The sequence below is a fragment of the Panthera onca genome, chromosome A3 (genome assembly GCF_046562875.1).
Source record: "Panthera onca isolate mPanOnc1 chromosome A3, mPanOnc1 haplotype 2, whole genome shotgun sequence".
NCBI lineage: Eukaryota > Metazoa > Chordata > Mammalia > Carnivora > Felidae > Panthera > Panthera onca.
In genome coordinates, this window is record NC_138341.1 from 57,767,986 (window position 1) to 57,781,699 (window position 13,714).

Here is a 13,714-nt window from a genome sequence, read left to right on the forward strand (position 1 = left end):
CTCAATTTGGAGATTTGTTTTATTTACAGTAGTTGACTCTTGTATTGAACTGTGAAGGAACAGAGTAAAATGAAAACAAAAAGCAAAAACCAAAAAACCACGTATGCCATGCTGCATCATTCAGGGTTCCCCAGAGAAAATTGGCATGTTTGTACCACCCCTGGATTGATTGGACCAGGGGAGGCCACCTGACCAGGAGATGCCAATCAGCTTCCCTTTCTTCGGAATATGGAGCTGGGAGTGAGAGACTGCAAGTTTCTTAATGTGGGAGGATAAGCATGAGGAGTGAACTCGGGAGCCGTGGAGAGAGGAAGGCAGTGAGCATATTCCATTCAGCGGGCCAGAGAGACAGAGAAACCAAGCTGTAGAGAGCATGTGGGTGAAATAGAATCACTGACAAATGCTGAGACAAAGAAGAGTCTCCATGGCCCGTCAGTTCCCGATTCTATTCCTCCCCGAGACCTCTTAGCATTCCTGCCCTTGGGTTCTGCATGTACCCCTGCTTCCTTACAATTTTCCTTTTCTGCAACCAAAGAGTCTTTTTAAAAAATTTTTTTTCTTAATGTTTTTTGTTTATTTTTGAGACAGAGAGAGACAGAGCATGAGCAGGGAAGGGGCAGAGAGACAGGGAGACACAGAATCCGCAGCAGGCTCCAGGCTCTGAGCCGTCAGCACAGAGCCCGATGCGGGGCTCGAACTCACAGACCGTGAGATCATGACCTGAGCCGAAGTTGGACGCTCAACCGACTGAGCCACCCAGGCGCCCCCAAAGAGTCTTAACTAAACACCTGGAATAATGCCTACAAAACCAAGAAAGTCAATGACTCACCATATTCTTTTTTTGTTGTGGTAAAATATACATAACATAAAGTTGGCCATGTGAGCCATTTTTAAGTGTACAATTCGGTGGCATTAAGTATATTCACACTGTTCTGCGACTGCCATCCATCTCCAGATCGTCTTGCCATTTTCCTAATCAGGGTCCTTCATGATGCAAGGACTGATCGTTGTAGTTTATGAGCATGAGCTGAGGTGCTATACTCCAGCACTGTGAGATGGCTTTTGGCTTCATTCATTTTGGTTATAGTCCTAATTTGAATTTATTGTCAGGGGACTTGCTTCTTCCTCATAATTTTAGAGTTTAGAAAAATCTAATAGTTACTTGAGGGTTCCAGTTAACCAAAATTTTGGCTGTTTGGGGCACCTGGCTGGCTCAGTCTGGTAAGTGTCCGACTCTTGATTTCAGCTCAGGTCATGATCTCACAGTTGTGAGATCAAGCCCCGCAGGAGGATCCATGCCTAGAGAGCTTGAGATTCTCTCTCTCCCTCTCCCTCTGCCCCTCCCCTGCTCTCTCTCTCTCTCTTAACAAATTTTTTTGGCGGTTTGATAAAATTCGCTGACAATTGCTTTGATTTCATATCCTTTTGCTAAACATCAGAAATAGCTTTACACCTAGACCTACATTCATATGATCCCCATTTTTGCATCACAACTTCCCTCGAGGAGTTTATAGGCAGTCCCTTAATGTAATATAAATATTGAAATTATTCGTTAAAGATCCAAAATTAATGCACAGAGTGCACAGAAATAAATTGTACACATGTTAGATGGGATATGTGCATGGCTACATTTATGCCTGTCATGTTTTCACCTCTTGCAAATATACTTTATCACTTCTCAACTTTTCTTCTTCTAAGTTATGGGGATTTTTAGGTCTTTTAAGCTAGCTACTTAATTCACAGGCTTTTCAACTTCCTTACAAAACATGTTCACAATATGTACGAACAACTACTAAGAGCTGAGATGTGTCTATAGCACAGCCCCTATCCGGGATTCCAGAAACTTCAACGTTGTTGAAGGAGCCACAACAATTCTCTGATGGGATGATGTTGGATTCACATAGTGAATTTTGAGTAAAAATGTTGCCTTGTTTTTGCAGCAAACATTTGGAGAGTGAGAGTTCAGATGGTTCTGGGTATCTAATGATGGAGAGAAACAAGGGTCTCCCTCTTTGAGGAAAACTTCTCTAATGGACTGATGGATGCTGGCCTCAATTCTGGACCTGCCATGTACAGTGGGCTCTTTTTAGGGGCCAACTAACTCTTACTCCCTGGAAGGATTATGGACACTCTCAACCCCTTTGTTCACAGAATTCTGGGAGTTAGGCCACACTGATCTCATTTCAGATGCAAACATCACAAGTGCGTCCTCCCACAGGTCCACAGGGACATGTTGGGCAAGGATTTTTTGTTGTTGTTTATTATTTTTGAGAGAGAGAGATAGAGAGCAAGCAGGGAGGGGCAGAGAGAGGGAGACACAGAATCCAAAGCAGGCTCCAGGCTCTGAGCTGTCAGCACAGAGCCCAACGCGGGGCTCAAATTCACAGACCGCAAGATCATGACCTGAGCTGTAGTGGGCTGCCCAACTGACTGAGTCACCCAGGCGCCCCTATCGGGCAAGGATTTTATCTTTAATCTTCACTTGGGTGCTTCAATAAAGAAAAGGGAGCAGAAAGAAGTTAATTCACTAAATCATTACAGAGGCCATTAGTGTCTGAGTGTGGGAGGACAGAGATGATTAAGACTTGGGACACTGACCACTGAGGGCTTACAGTTTAGAGGAGTCATAATAGAAATTCTGAAAAACTCAAGTCTTTTGTCTCCTGGGAAGGCTGACCTCACCACATAATGTCTCTCCTGTATTATGTGTTAAACCATAACTGTAATTTTATGCATAATCACTATAAATAATCATTATAGAGAATGTGTTGCATTCTTTACAAAAACAAAACAAAACAAAAACTCTTGTGCTCACTGCTTCCCATAAGAAGCTGCATAGTGAGGGAGTCCTTACCCTGACACTGCTGCTTCAGGTGACCTCTGCAGGTAAGGGACTCTGTGTGTGTGTTAAGGGAGGGTGGACAGGGTCTGCCCATTCCAAATATGTAGTCTGGGATCTGGGTGGAGGCCTTCCTCTCCTTTCTGGGGTGGAAAAACTGTGAGGTGCTGTGCAAACTGGTGGCTTTAGCAGCTTCTCCTGATGAAGAAATCAGTGGTGTCTTTTAAGGCTCACTGAGGGATAAATGATACCCGCGTACCTATATTTCCACCTGCCTCCCCACCCCCATAGGTATGTCCTGGAAGTAGCAACTTCTCTTGCCTCATGGGGCAATCAATAGGCTTTTGTCTTCTAAAGCTCAGGCACATAAAACTCCTGGAATAAAACATATGGAGTAAGCTCCTTGACATCGGTCTTGGTGATGATTTTCTGGATCTGACTCTAAAAGCAAGGGAAACAGAAGCAAAAATAAACAAATGGGACGACATCAAACTAAAAAGCTTCTGCACAGTGAAGGAAACAGTGAACAGAACACAAAGGCAACCTACTGAATGAAGAAGATTTGCAAATGACATATCTGATAAGGGGTTAATACCCAAAGTAGATAAAGAACTTATACAATTCAATAATAAAACAAACAAACAAACAAACAATCTGATTAAAACATGGGCAGAGGATCTGAATAGACATTTTCCCAAAGAACATATATAGACCACCAACAGGCACGTTAAAAGATGCTCAACATCCCTAATCATCCAGGAAAGGCACATCCAAACCACAATGAGCTATCACCTTACACTTGTGACAATGGCTACACTCAAAAAGACAAGAAATAACGAGTGTTGGTGAGAATGTGAAAAAAAGGGAGCCCTCCCACACTGTTGGTGGGAATGCAAATTGATGCAGCTATTATGGAAAACAGTATGGAGTTCCCTCAAAAAATTAAAAACAGAAACACCATATGACCCAGTAGTTCCATTACTGGGTATTTATCCAAAGAAAATGAAAACATTACTTAGGAAAGATGTATGCTCCCCTATGTTCACTGTGGAATTATTTACAATAGCTAAGATGTGGAGACAACATAAACACTAAATGCCCATCGATGGAAGAATGAGTAAAGAAGATGTGGCATGCACACACACACACACACACACACACACACAATGGAATACTACTCCGTCATAAAAAAAGAATGAAATCTTGCCATTTGTGACAACATGGATGAATCTTGAGGGTATTAGGACCGAAATAAGTCTGACAAAGAAAGACAAATATCACCTGATTTCCCATGCGTATGAAATCGAAAATACGAAACAAACAAGACAAAACAAAACAAAACCCAGACACATGTATCCAGAGAACAGATTGGTGGTTGTCAGAGGGGAGTGGTGTTGGGGGAAAAAATGTGTGAAAGGGATCAAGATGTGCAAACTTCCAGTTATAAAATAAATAAGTCGTGGGATTGTAATGTCCAGAACAGTGAATATAGTCAATCATCTTGTATGAACTTTGTAAGGTGCAGTTGGTAATTAAACTTATTGTGGTGACTGGCTTACAACGTTTACAAAGGTTAACACTGTTGTACACCTGAATGTAATAGTTGAATTATACCTCAACAAAATTTTTTTAATAAAATTTAAACACGAACAAAAACCCCAAAGGTACCCACCAATGTGTTCATTAAATGTTAAATAGGTAATTGTTCAATGCTTTGTATCAGTGGTTCCTAGGCCTTAGCATGCATCTAAATCTCCTGGAGGTCTTGCTAAAGCTCAGACAGCTGGACTCTATCCCAGAGTTTCTGACTTCGTAGGTTTAGTTTGGGGTCTGAACATTTGCATTTTTAAGTTTCCACAGGATGCTGATGCTTGCTGGTCTGCAACCACACTTTTAGGAACCACTGATCTATATTATTTAGAGCTCCTTAGTGGATTGTTTATAAGTGTTTGAGTGTTTTAGTGATTGAGAGGCTATTGGTTGGGGTTTTTGGTTAGGTTGGGAACGCATTATTATTTTTCCCATTTTAATTAATGCACTATAGATACTCGATATCCTAAAATCTCCAGCACACTTTTTGGGCAGATTAGATTCAGATAACCTGTTCTGCTCATGCTGCCAACTTGAGAACACCTGGGGAGTTGTTGGGAGCCACCTTCTGGCCTGGCGGGCCCACATTCAGGACTGGATGCCTTCTGATGGGTGGGCCCTGCTGGGAGAGAAGAGCAGCCTGAAAGGGACTTCACAGCCCTGTGAGGAAAGGAGACAAAAGCCCCTGCATTCTGCTGCAAGGCTAAAAAGCCCTTTCATTGCTAATGAAAACAATTCGGAGAACTTGGCTGGGAGCCTGGAGCTGGGGGAACCAGAGCCATGGGTAAGTTATTAAGTGCCCTGTAAAAGCCCCACTGGGCAATTTAGGGAGTGCCAGGCTCAGCTATTGGATGGCATCAATGGAAGGGACTCAATGGCCACCAAGCTCTCTGTGGGCCCGGAGGAGGTGTCAGTATCCCAGCCTGGATAAGAGCTGTAGGTCGGTGTGGTTTGGGATGCCAAAGGGGGATGTGAACATTTTGGAGAAACGGAGCAAGACAAGCAGTGTTTATTTGCCCAAGGAGTCAGGAAGCCTCACTTGTCTTACTGCAGTATCATCTTTCTAGATTCACCACTGCTCCTTCAGTCATGTCTGGAAACTCAGCTTTCTTATTGGTATTAAATCAGAAGATCCAGGGGCACCTGGGTGGCTCAGTCGGTTGGGTGTCCGACTTCAGCCCAGGTCATGATCTCACGTTCCGTGGGTTCGAGCCCCACATTGGACTCTGTGCTGATAGCTTGGAGCCTAGAGCCTGCTTTGGATTCTGTGTCTCCCTCTCTTTCTGCCCCTCCCCTGCTCATGCTCTGTCTCTCTCATTCTTAAAAATAAATAAACATAAATTTTCTTTTTTTAATCAGAAAATCCATACATTCCATTTTTTTTTTTCCAGCCCATGAGAGGAGCTTGACAGGGGTTCTAGGAAGTGGGATCTGGGCCTTTCCACCTCTGTGTGTGTTTCCTTAAAGGTTGCAATGGTCATGCTAATGCTTCTTGTATTTATTAGTTCTTGGTCTGCCCATTGGGAAAATGGGGCCAGGAATATCTGTCCTATCCATTGACATGAGGATGTTGGAGAAATCAATTCATTTGAAAGATGAATGAATGAATTATTGGAATAGTGACAAAGAGCGGAAGTCTCTGTGTTTTGAGATTGTTTGCAAGGAGTTCTGAACTCCACAAGGGCGAGGGTTTCTCTGATTTTTCACTGATGTCCCCAGCTCTTATTACAACGACTGATACATTGTAGGCACTCAAAAAAAATGTTGAATAAATGAATGGGAAAAAGGAAAAACAGAACTACAGAATTTAACAATGGGAGGGCTCTTATGGTCTAGCTCAGACCCTGATTTGCAAGCCCAAGCAAGGTTTATACTTTTCCTCACACCACTGTAGGCTCAGGGGTCGAACCCTGGGCAGGTCTCCACTGTGCAGCAACTCTGGTCTCCCGTTCATGTTCTCTCACTGTTTTGCCCTGTGAAAATAACTTAAGCTCTAATTATCGGTTCTTGTTTTGGCAAGGAAGAAAAAAACATTCCAGTCCAGCTCTGAGCATAACGTGTCTGGTCCTATTCACTTATAAAAAGTGAAAAAACAAACAAACTTGGAAATGTTCTTGGCATTCTGTGTTCTCATTCCAGGTTCCTGGAGGGGTCAAAAAACACATATCATCTGCGAACCCTTTCTCGGTCACAACTAAAGCCAGCTTGGCCTCCCAAAGCTTCTCCTACATCTTGGACCCGCTAGCAGGTCAGCTTCCAACTAGGACAATCTGGGTGACAGTCCTCAATAGGAAAGGACTGGAGAGGTCTTGTGGTCCCTTTATTATAGAGGTTCCACGGCTTGGCATGGTCACCCAGCTGGCCAGAGGCAGACCCTCTTCATGTCCCAGCCCAAGGATGCTCTATGGAAAGGACACTGCTCATCAACTGACCTGGACGGCCTTCAGACCACAGGGCCCGCCATGAGAGGCATATGGATGGCGAAACTGACCGGCTGTGGGTTAACGGCTGGGGAAGTTGCATGCCTCCCCCCACAGCCTCTGACGGCTCTTCCTCTCCAGGCTGCAACATCTGTTCATATGGCCACCCCTGGCTGCTCCAGCCTGTCCTGAACCTTCCCTGCCTCTTCCCTCAGCATCGGAGCCCATCTGTGTGTTTGTGTGAGCAAAGGAAAGGTGCAGAAAGATGTTTGTCACCTGTTAACAGTGGCTACCTTGAGTGGTGGGATTGGAAGCAGCAGATGGAGATGATTAACTTTTCTGGTACCCAGCTCTGTGTTGCCTGACTTGTTACAACTGGCATCTACTACACATGCAATTTTTAAAAATCCAATAAATTAAAAGACCGGTTGTAGAAGGAAGCATACAGTATGATATCATGCATATAAAATGCAAAACTACAAAACACAATACTGTGCATTGTTTATGGGGCTATACCTAGGTAGTAAAAGCCCTAAGCCTGCCCAAACACTACCTCCTAGTTGGGAAGAGCTGTTACGGACGGGGGTGTAGTGGGGTCGAGAGAGGCAACTTTGAGCCGTGACATTCTGTTTCCTTAAAAAAAAAAAAAGAACCTCAAAGCAAATAATGTTCATTGGAGTATTGGAGTGGGTGATGGGTACTTGGGTGACTAGTTAACAGCATTCTCCACAATTTTCCATACATTTGAAATACTTCATCAGCTAAAAGATTAACTTCAATAAAGGGAGGAAAGGACTGAGTATACCTTATTTGTCATGTATCATCTTAGCAACTCCCTGTCTGTTGTCCAGATAGGAGAAAGCAGGGAAGGAAAGAGGGAGGGAAGAAGGAGGGATCATGATGAGTTTGGGAGAGCTAGTCTGCTTTTCTGATTTTCCTTATTCTTTGTCTTCGTTACTTCGGGCCACTATACCCAAATACCATAGACTGGGTGGCTTAAACAACAAATATTTCTTTCTCACAGTTCTAGAGGCTGGGAAGTTCAAAATCAAGGTGCCAGAATAACCTGTGTGGGGTGAGGGTCCTCCTCCTGGTTTGTAGACAGCCACCATCCTGTCGGATCCTCTTCTAAGGGTACTAATCCCACCATCAGGGCTCTATCTACCCTCCTGACACCATCTAAATGGAATCACCTCCAAAGGCCCCACCTCCAAACACTATCACATTGGAGACTGGGGCTTCAACACATGACTTCTGGGGAACACAAACATTCGGTCCATAGTATTCTTTCCCGGTTTGTTTGGTGATAAACAAGAGAGAGAGGCAAAATTGGGGCATCTCGGTGGCTCAGTCGGTTAAGCATCTGACTCTTGATATCTCCTGATATCGGCTTGGGTCATGATCCCACTGTCACTCTCTCTCTCAATAAATAAATAAATAAACTTTAAAAAAAAAAGAGAGAGGGAGGCAAAATTAATGTACTCTGGATAAATGACTGGATAGAAGGATGGATGGATGGATGGATGGATGAGTAGGCAACCTAATGAACCAGTGGCTTCCAGGTTCTCGGTGCAGGTTGGAATCTGCCTTCATCACGAAGGCTCACAGAGGCCATCCCCTGCAGCTATGGGACTGCTCACTGATCACTTGTGAATGTGATACAAGGCATTCGTGAAGCTAGGCCCCTTGTGCTTTTGCCTGTCAACCTACAAGCACCTACATGTGGTACTAAGCAGTTAGAACACTGAGTACCTACCGCCAATTATCCCCCTTGTGCCACAGGGTGAATATCCCTGGCGTCCTTCCCCAGTCCCAAGTTGAGACCTGCAGGTGCAGGTATGGATCCCAGGGGACACTGGCTCACCTGCTTTCGGGGGATGGGAATAAACCATGTGACTATTCCATATGCACTATCTCCAAGTTTTTTCTCAAAAAAAACAAAACAAAACAAAAACATCCCTGAGAAATAAATAGTGGGGCGGGCAAGTGTTCTTCATTTTACCCCTTTACTTAGAGGGTATACCTGGATCTGGGGAGTTAAAGGTCTGACTGGGGCCTCAGCTAAGGGCGTGTCTCCTGGCTCAGAGAGCAGAGCAAAGCTCACCCATCATCCATCCCGCACGGGTGTGTACTAGAAGCCAGCCTGGTGGGGAGGTGCCCAGGCTACCGGGCCAGCTAATATTTGCTGAGCTGTTATTATGCTCCGGGTGCTGTGCACAGTCAGATAGCATTTAATTCTTGCAGCAGCTTTGAGTTAGGTGAGCTGTGTGGCTGGGATGTCAGGTGTGCATAAGGGGTGTGTTGGGAATGAAGCTGCTGAGATGGGTCTAGGCTGGGCTGGAGAGGACCAGATGTCATGCCGAGGCTCCATCGTGGGTGACAGGGTTACCAGAGGCTTTTCATAGGTCAGTGGCATAACCTGGCTTGGTTTTTGGGAAGGTCACTCTGGCTTCAGGGTGGAGAATGGAGTGGAGGGGGCAGAAATGGAAGCTGAGAGGCACCGGGGCAGGGGTGGGGTGAGGTGGGGGAGGGGAGGTTGCTGCTGCAGTTAGGCATGAGTCAGGGAGGGCGGGACCGGTGCCAGCCCTTGGGCAAGAACAGAGAGGCTGGCTCTCAGGTCTGGAGAGGAAGCAGCATGAGCATCACTGGGGAAATGAGCCAGACAAGAGGCAGCAGACAGACAGGAGGAAGAAAGTACAGATAGGGTCTTTCTCAGGCTCTGCCACCAACTGGCCTTGGGATCTTGGGCAAGTCACAGCATCTCCCTGGGGCTCAGTTTTCGTTTCTGTGAAACTATGGCGCTGGTTGTAGCTTGTCCCCCTGCAGTAACTCTGAGGTCTTTTGTACCATGGCCTAGTGCCTGACACTACCAGGAACGCCAGAGAAACTGCCAAAGGGGCAGCAGTGGTGGGCACACGGGAGCCACTTGGCATCACAGACAGGAGAATGGCGATGCTGAGGCAGGGAGGAAGCACGCACTGCCGAAGCCCCCCCGCCACGGCCAGGACACCACAGTCACAGCTGCAGGGCTCCAGCTGGGTGCCGGCAGCCGTATCCCCTCTTCGCACACTGTCTTCACAGCACCGTGTTTTCTCAGGCAGGTGGCGCGAGGCCGCTGATCAAATGGCTTTTGCAATCCTCACTGTCGGGTTTAAGCTTGGGCTAGGGAGCAGGAAAGAGTGAACAGTAATATGGCTTCGACATCACTCCAGCACTCTAGCTCAGTATCCTTGTAGGCAGGGGCTGGGGTGGGTCTCCTTCAGCTCCCTGTGACCTTGCCTTACTGGCAGCCTCTGGTTAGGAATCCTCCCTTGGAGACCCCACTCGGAGCTGGGCTCTCCCTGCCTTGGAGCTGAGCTCCTACTAAGTTTTTCAGGTCCTGCCTTGTGTTAGAAACGGGAGAGGCTCTTGAATGCCGTGGCTAAGTTCTTGGCCTGGCAGGATTCAAAGCCTGACCACTTTTTATGCATTTTCAGCTATATCGCCATGGTAAGTGACTTAAACTCTCCATACCTCAGTTTTCTCGTGCCTGCAGAGAAAGTGTGGTGGGTGGGGCCCGTTGTGGCCCTCTACAGTGGGGATGATAATGCTACCCACTTAGCTCTTAGGAATATTAAGTGAGAAAATACCCACAAAACATTGAGCACAGAGGCAGGTACACACTGAATGCTCAATGAACTGACCGCTATTACCATCAGTATTTACTGAATGTCCACACTGTGCCAGGCTTAGGGGATACAGTGCTAACGTATGGAGGGAACAGCACGTGCAAAGCCTGACTGAAGGGGAGGACATTACAGCAAGTAATTCAATACGGCAAGTGTGTTAGTCTGGGTCCTCTGAGAAGCAGAAGCCAGGAAGAGATCAGAGAGCAATGGGTCTGATCAGGAGCCCTTGGCTGGGAGTAGCTCAGGGGACGTGTGGCCTTGGTGTGAATGCACTGAAGCTTCCCGTAGGATGGAAGCTGAGGCCAGCAGTACACTCCTCTGCCTGCAGCAGCAGACCTCAACAATGCGATGATGGCCCAAAAAGCAGAAGGGAAAAAGGAGGAAGTGAGGAGTGTGAGTCTGGAGAGCAGAGGAGGGGCTAGATCAGGAAGATCAGAAGAGTTTGGCTTTATCCTGGAGGCAGCCAGTGCCAAAGTATGGTTTCGTAAAGGGAAGTAGAAGGACCTCACTCGCAGGTCAGAAGGATTACTTTGGCCACAGCGTAGAAAATGAAACGCAAAACCCATTACCAGCCTAGAGCAGTTCTCCAGCCCCCTGAGGTTTACTGGGTATGTAGCATTTGACAGACTGACTTTCTTTCAGTTAGTAATACACATCCAAGCTTCCTCCATAGATTTTCATGGCTTGATAGCTCAATCCTTCTTAGAACCAAATAATATTCCACCATCTGGGTATACTATGGTTTATCCACTCATCTACTGAAGGACATCTGGGTTGCTTCCAAGTGTTGGCAATTATGAATAAAGCCGCTACAAATATGTGTGTGCAAGTTTTTGTGTGAATGCATGCTTTCAACTCGTTTGAGTAAATACCAAGGAGGTGACCTCCGGATCCTACGGTAAATGTATTCTTAGCTTTGTAAGCAACCTCCAAGCTGGCTTCCAAGGTGGCCGTACCATTTTGCAATCCCACCAGCAGCGAGTGAGAGTTTCTGTTCCTCCACATTCTTGCCAGCAATTGGTATTGTCAGTGTTTGGGATTTCAATTTTTTTTTTTTTTTTTTGCGTTTTATTTATTTTTGAGAAACAGAGTGAGACAAAGCCTGAGCGGGGGAGGGGCAGAGAGGGAAGGAGACACAGAATCTGAAGCAGGCTCCAGGCTCCGAGCAAGCAGTCAGCACAGAGCCCGACGCGGGGCTTGAACCCACAGACTGTGAGATCATGACCTGAGCCGAAGTCGGACGCTCAACCGACTGAGCCACCCAGGCGCCCCAGTGTTTGGGATTTTAGCCATTCTAGTGGGTATGTAATGGTATCTCGCTGTTGTTTTAATTTGTAAGTCTCTAATGACCATGGCCCCTTTATAAACTTAAATTTATAGTGTATCTCTGAACTATTTCAGGTGTTTGCTTTACCTTGTCTGCTGAGATTCTTTTTGTTTTATATAGAATCTCTTTTCAAGAATATATTTTATTTTGGTTACTGTGACTCTACCTATTTTCAAAATATCTACTTAAATTATTTTCCAAATGTATAAGAAAAGTTTGTGTACTTATAAGTCCAAGACTTCCCTCTTCTGTGACTCCCAATATCATTGCTGGAAAAGTGAGTGTGACAGGGTGGGAGGTATATATGGGGAGATGCTTGGGGAGACCTCTCAAAAATGCTAGGTTAAAACAGAAAAAGTAGTTAGCACTTTGGGTGGGTGGCTATTCCCCCTCACTCCTCCCTGAGGAATTATTAGTAAACTGCAAAAGTCACATTTGAAAATACTCTGAAACTCTTGCCTTATTTCCATAAAAATTAGGAAACAAGTGAAACCAGAGAGGTAAGTGACTTTAAAGGCCACACACCTGGGTAGAGGAGGACCCAGCAGCAGGATCCCAGCTGGGCCATGTGACTTGTCTCTCTATGTTTCATTCTGAGCTCTGAGACCTTGTGGTTTCAAGATAAACACAAGGCTGGCCCTAGGTCAGAACCTCCTGCCCTTCCAAGTCCTTACTTAGCTTTCAGGACTGGCAAACAGTTCAGCCACTGTAAGAGTTAAATGGTGTACCAGGCCAGAAGAATTGACCTGGTTTAAATATTGGCAGGAATGGTGCCAGGGGCTCAGCTGAGGCTGTCTGTCCTCTGTTTCCCACTGACCTAGCCAACACGCAGCACTGGACCATAAAAGGTCTTGAGAACACTGTGTAGGGTTTCGTTCCCCACTTGCACACAGCAGGGTATGATCAATATTTGTTAACTGACGACAGTGAAAAGGAGGCAGAGATGAGGCACGAATCTTTGACCGCACCCCTTAGCCCTGATCTGTGGAGCTGTTCAATAATCTGGTGGAAGGTGCTGAACTCTGAGACCTTGCAGTCTGAAGGTAAACACAAGGTGGACCCTAGGGGTACAGGGGGGCCTGGGTTTCTGTCCAGAAAGACACAAGTCTCTGGCAGCTGTGGAGCGAAGCCACCATGTTTTGTAACTGGGCATTACAGGGAGATTAGAGGCCACTGGAAAGACTTTGAGAACAAAATCAATACAGGTCCTGCCAGGCAAGATTTCATAGCAAGTTTTAGCCATTTGTGGGTGCTGAACTGGAGAGTCGAGAGGGGCCCCAGCTGCCTTGCAAGGAAGGGGAGGCTGTTGGCAAAATCCATCTAGTAGTCACTCAGGGAAGCTCCCACAAGAGAAGAAATCTAATCTTTCTTACATCTGAGGTCAGAGGCCTCCCCAGCAAATAAGGGACGGGATTTGAATAGAACAGCAGTACAGTTACCGATCATATTGAGTAGCTACTGATTACCAGGCATTTGTATATTAATCTTTACAACAAGCCCATGAATCTAATAGAGGAGGGTCATATGACTTGCCCGAGGTTGTCCAGCTGGTAAAGCTGAGAGTTGTGATTCCAGCCCGTCTGCTCCAATACAGACAGAGCCTGGCTTCCTCCACGATGCCAGCTCCCAACAAGGACACAAGCATGATTTAGACTCTGTATCAAGAAAAGAGAGCATATCTTAGGTTCTCAAAGAACAGATTTATTTTTTTTTAAGTTTATTTATTTTGAGAGAGGGAGAGACAGTGTAAGAAGGGGAGGGGCAGAGGGAGGGGGAGAGAGAGAATCCCAAGCAGGCTCTGCACTGTGAGCTCTGAGCCCAACTTGGGGCTCAGTTTTACAAACTGTGAATCATGACGTGAGCTGAAATC